General features: G+C 39.1%; 1 protein-coding gene across 1 annotated transcript in view; it reads right to left on the bottom strand.

Moving 5' to 3' along the window:
• Positions 1–309: 309 nt before the first annotated feature.
• Positions 310–6000, bottom strand: part of JPH1 (junctophilin 1) — a 90778-nt gene continuing 85087 nt past the window's right edge. The window contains exon 6 of the mRNA XM_039464759.2: positions 310–2994. The gene's annotated coding sequence lies outside the window, so the exon portion shown is untranslated. The remainder of the gene's footprint in view (positions 2995–6000) is intronic.

Genomic DNA, 6000 nt, shown 5'->3' with positions numbered 1-6000 from the left:
TGCCATAGCAGAAGGCATCACTTTTAAGTTCAAGACAGACAAAAAAAAAAAAAAAGAAAAAAAAAAGGAAGGTACAACACCATTGAACTCTCTGATACCTAGCCCTCTTATCAGCAAAACAAGTTTTCTAGAAGAGTTTCATTGGCCAGAATTAGGTCACATGGTCATGACCAAGGATTAAAAAGTCTGAGAGGAAAGCAAATTATCTGGCAAAGAGGGACAGGATTGCCTGATAATGATTCTGTACCCTAGTGAAAGATTGTTAAGCAGCTGAGATTCTGGCAACTTAGAATTTTGGTTTATCCAGTGATTTATCATTTATCTGTAGATCAATGAACATTTTCTTGGATGACTGTTGTTTTCTAGAGGATCAGAGAACTGAAAAGGCATTTGAGAAGACATGTTTTTGCCTTTTTGGTTTTCCAAGGCCTACAGATGCTTTAACTCTGTTTCCTTTTTTTCTTTTCTTTTCATATTTCAATAAGTAAGTAGAAGACCTCTCCAATTAGATAATGAAAACATATTGGTGGACTTCAAGATTAAAGTTTGTTGTTGCTTTTTAAATTTATTTCTGAGTTCAGCACTCAGTTGCACTGGAAGATGAAACAACAGGAAGGAGTACAAAGAAGCTCGTGTCACCTCGTGCAGGAAGGGGCTATGCAGTAGTGATCAGCAGCTGTTCCTCTTGTGCCCTCAAGCCTGAGATTAAAAAAAAAAATCTTTATTTCAATAGAAGCTGAGATTTAAAAAAAATCTCAGCTGCTATTAAAATTGCAAAAAGAGGAAGAAAATTATTTCAACCTTATGTATGAAAGAGATTATCCTTCTGCTAAAGAAAAACCCTCCTTGTCCTTCATGTTTCAGCTGAAGATAGCTTAAGCATCTAAATATACTTAACAGTAGTTTAATTTATCAAATTCCTTGTTCTAAAATGACTTAGAAAAATTGTATATTTGATTTGATATTCAGTGACTTCAGCGAGTTATGTAATAACCTCAAACACCTTTGTAGTAAAAAAGAGCTTCAAGTAGTGAAACTACAAAATAGTTATTGTTTTAAAAGGCAATTTTAAGAAATCTTAATTTTAAAAAATCTGAAGGTGGGCAGTATGATGGTTGCACAAAAATGTGAAAGTACTTAGTACCACTAACCTGTACACTTAAAAAATGGTTAGAATGGTGTATTAGACTGTTTTCACACTGCTGATAAAGACATACCTGACACTGGGAAGAAAAAGAGATTTAATTGGACTTACAATTCCAAATGGCTGGGGAGGCCTCAAAATCATAGTAGGAGGCAAAAGGCACTTCTTACATGGTGGTGGTAAAAGAAAATGAGAAAGAAGCAGAAGTGGAAACCCCTGATAAACCTATCAGATCTCATGAGACTTATTCACTATCATGAGAATAGCACAGGAAACACTGGCCTCCATAATTTAATACCGCCTCCTGGATCCCTCCCACAACACATGGGAATTCTGGGATATACAATTCAAGTTGAGATTTTGGTGGGGACACAGCCAAACCATATCAAATAGTAAGTTTTATGTCACGTATATTTTACCATACTAAAACAAAAATTTACTGAATGTACCCTTGTTAAGCCTGCTTAACAAGAGGCCTGCTTCAATGAATAGGTAAAATAATTTGTAAAGAGAACAAACAGTTGCATTTAAGTGTTTTCTTGTCTCTCTACACTTAATACATATCTTGATCACAGTGTTCTCTTGAACCTTGGACCTGTGTATTCTGTCTACTTGGCATGTCTCATAGACACCTCAGGTTCACGTGTCTAAAAGTGAATTCAGTGTCTTCAGTTCACCTGTGGACACCTGCTCCTCCTCTTCTGTTCTCTATCTGTGCAGCCAGCTGCCCAAGCCAGAAATCTGTATGCCATTCTTGAATTCAACTTTTCCTTTTCCTTTATCCTCTACATCACTGATCACCATGTAGGTTAATTCTATCTCAATGTTGCTCTAATCTGTCCACTTATCTAACCTTCACAGTTGCCACACTAAGGTAAATAAAGACTCAGGGCCGGGTGCGGTGGCTCATGCCTGTAATCCCAGCACTTTGGGAGGCCGAGGTGGGTGGATCATAAGGTCAAGAGATCGAGACCATCCTTGTCAACATGGTGAAACCCCGTCTCTACTAAAAATACAAAAAATTAGCTGGGCATGGTGGCACGTGCCTGTAGTCCCAGCTACTCAGGAGGCTGAGGCAGGAGAATTGCCTGAACCCAGGAGGCGGAGGTTGTGGTGAGCCGAGATCACGCCATTGCACTCCAGCCTGGGTATCAAGAGTGAAACTCCATCTCAAAAAAAAAAAAAAAAAGACTCAGGAACTCTTATCTCTGAAATAAGCTCCAAGCATCCATTTTGCCATGTACTGATCTTGTACTGATCTTAATATGAGTCTTTCCAAGGAAATAAGAAATCATTTTCTCAGCCAAGGTAGATGATCTGCTGGCCTTCTTGGAGATATTATCAAGTTGCTTAGCAAACCAGTTTTATAAAGGCACTCAGCCATAATTTTTGAAAAATGGAAATGACTGATCTCTCAGCTGGACTTTGGCATATGCTTAAAACTTCTTACCCTTCCACAAAATATTTAACCCCCCACTCCCCTTTTAGCATAGCGACACCGACAATGTGGGGCAAAAGTATTGGGGGATCAGGTCCTCACGGAGTGTTAGGGAAAATGGCTATCTTACATTAATGTGTGAGTTGTCCAAGGACAAGGTTATTTTAGCTTCATCAATTTACTCATCAATTAATTAACACTTATTCAATATCTATATGTATGGGGCACTGTTAGGAGTAGAGAGATGGGACAGTCTCTACCTGCAGAAAGCACACGGCCTAGGGGTAGAGATAGATGGAAAAGCGGATGATTGCTTTGCAGGATGGAGTGCTGAGAATAGAGCAAGGTGGTCTGGAGTCATGGAGAAGGGCATTTCTCACAGCCAGGGATGATCAGAGAAAGCTTTCCAGACCTGGAAAGTAAAGAAGATCTGAATTTAAGATCCAGTCCTGATCTCACATCTGGCCCTTTTCCCATTTCAGCTAAGAATGTAATCAATGTGACAAGGCCCTGGACTTTCACAGTCTCAGTATTATTTCACTTTGTACTTCCTGCCTACCAGTCAGGCTGAGCATCTTCTCATGTTTACTGACCCTCTGCATTTCCTCTTCTGTATATCATTGAGTTTTATCATTTGTGGAAAATCTTAGTATTGAGAATAAATCTCTGAGGCAGATAGGGAACTTGGTTTTTGCTCTTTGAAGGATTGATGTCCTAAGTCCTCCACACATCTACAGACTAAGAATCAGGGTGTGTTTTCCTAAAAGCCCCCTTGCTTCCTGCCAGTCTCTGCCTTCTTGCCAGTAATCTGGCTTCCTAAGGGAGGTCAGCAGGACATGATGGAATCTGTATATGCAGACACCATCGTCATCTTTAACAGTTTTTTTCTTTCAAAAGTAAGCGAGAAAGTCTACCCAGATGGACAGAGGGAGTTATGTGTAGTTTTGCAAATGTGAGAACTGTCTGATAAATCGAAGTATTTGAGTGTGCAAATCTTAAAGAATGAGGTCCAATTTCATATCTGGTATGAGAGAAATGTCTATAAACTACTACATGGATTTGAGAATAACTCTCATTCATGTGACAGAAAATGCATTGCCTTCAACCACAGTTATCAATGTCCCAATTAACACAAGGACTCAACATTTCTGCTATCTTGCCTCATGGCAGGCAGAAGGACTCTCCAACTGTGCTTTGTGTTTTAAATGCCTGGTGGCCAGAAGACAGAATTAAAGCTGCCTAAAATGTAGGGGAAGCAACACTCAGGACTTAGAGCCAGAAGTACCTGGGTAGGATTCTTGGCTCTGTTACTTAACAGCTGTGTTCTGTTAAGCAATTCTCTCTACCTCTCTATGCCTTGGTTTTCTCATAGGCAAAATAAAGGAAATACCTCCTAGCTCTCTCTGAGAGATTAAATAACATGATAATAAATTATTATACAGATGTTATATGTGTGTACGTATTCTTTTCCAGTCTTTCTTCTCTTTACTATATCACACACAGCCAAGCAAAAGGCCTTGAGTATGTAGTTGATGCCTAATACTTGTTAATTGCTTTACTAAATACTACAGCAGTTCCTTTAGGGACCACTTTGATGTGGCTGCCTGATCTGCAGCATCGGCATCACCTGGGAACATATTAGAAATATAAACTCCTACACCTAATCGATCAGAAACTCAACAAGCTGTTTTCACGTCTAGGCGATTCTAATGCTTGTTAAAGTTCGAGAACCACTGATATAGTCTCCTTTCTACTGTGGTCAATATAGAATGAGTTTGATAAAAGAATGTTTTACTGGCCTGGGCATGGTGGCTCACCCCTGTCATCCCAGCACTCTGGGAGGCCAAGGTGAGTGGATCACCTGGGGCCAGGAATTCAAGACCGGCCTGGCCAACATGGTGAAATCCATCTCTACTAAAAATACACAAATTCACTGGGTGTGGTGGCAGGTGCCTGTAATCCCAGCTACTCGGGAAGGCTGAGGCAGAATTGCTTAAACTCAGGAGGCGGAGGTTGCAGTGAGCTGAGTGTGCACCACGGCACTCCAGTCTGGGCGACAACAGTGAAACTCCGTCTCAAAAAAAAAAAAGAAGTTTTAATGACATAAAAAGTAACATTTAAAGTCCCAGGAGGTGACTTTCATCTAATGTCATATTTTCATTAAAATAATTGATATGTTTAAAGTAGAATTGTTTCTTGTTGCTTATTGAAGAAAAGCACAAGAGTTTAGCTTAACACAGGATTTGAGATAAGCTATCTGGATGTCTACACTGAACTGGAATAGATACGTTTTTATCTTTTCTATTCTTTATACAAATGAATTACCGAACTTATAAACTAATGGTTGCTACCCTGACTACTCAGCTATGGAAGATCTAGCATGATACTTTGCCATGCTATTATTTCTCATTAAATATATTAATTTTATTTAAAGCCAAAACCATTTGTCTGTGTTCATAACCACAGTGATTAAACATAATAGCTAGGCCTGTTAACACATTTCTGCATATCAGTGAAAATCCTGAGGCTCTACACACACCAGGAAGTTTGTTTCTACAACCAAGAGTATAATCATTGTGGGAAGCCTTTGTCAGGCTCATTTCTTATACACCTTAATTGTATCTTTTTATCATGCAGTCTTTGTAACAGACATTAATGCATGGTTGTACCTAGTGGATATAATGAGTACTCTGTGTTATTGAATATTCCTAAGCCTCTTATGAAAGCTGCATCAGTAATCACCAGTGTACCTTCTGATTAGCATTAAAAATCTTTGAATTTTATCTGCCCTTTGCTTTGGAGAAGAAACCCATTTAATTTTGTGAATTACAATTTGATTCTGTATGTAGAGTACATTTCTTAGGGCGGGACCTGATGCTTAATGACCTAAGGCTTGTAGGATTTTTTATTTCAGTGAATTTAAAGAAGTATCAATTAAGCATATAATAAATGTTTGATGTAGAAATAAGTAAAAATTGCTAATAAGGCCAGGTACAGTGGCTCACGCCTGTAATCCCAGGGCTTTGGGAGGCCAAGGCGGATGGATCACCTGAGGTCAGGAGTTTGAGACTAGCCTGGCCAACATGGAGAAACTCTGTCTCTTCTAAAAGTACAAAAAATTAGCTGGGTGTGGTGGTGGGCACCTGTAATCCTAGCTACTTGGGAGGCTGAGGTAGGAGAATCACTTGAACCTGGGAAGTGGAGGCTGCTGTGAGCCGAGATCATGCCATTGCACTCCAGCCTGGGTGACAAAAGCGAAACTCCATCTCAGAAAAAAAAAAAAAAAAAAAAAAAAGCTAAAACTGACATTATTAACATAATAGTATCTACTCTATGTTGAGAGTCTACTATGTGCTGAGGAGTTTACTGAAGTTACCTAATTTGATATTAAAAACACTATGAGGCAGATATTATTGTT

This window comes from Saimiri boliviensis, chromosome 15, assembly GCF_048565385.1.
Source record: "Saimiri boliviensis isolate mSaiBol1 chromosome 15, mSaiBol1.pri, whole genome shotgun sequence".
Taxonomy (NCBI): Eukaryota; Metazoa; Chordata; class Mammalia; order Primates; family Cebidae; genus Saimiri; species Saimiri boliviensis.
The sequence above is the reverse complement of the archived record's forward strand: the minus strand, read 5'-3'. Positions and strand labels throughout refer to the sequence as shown.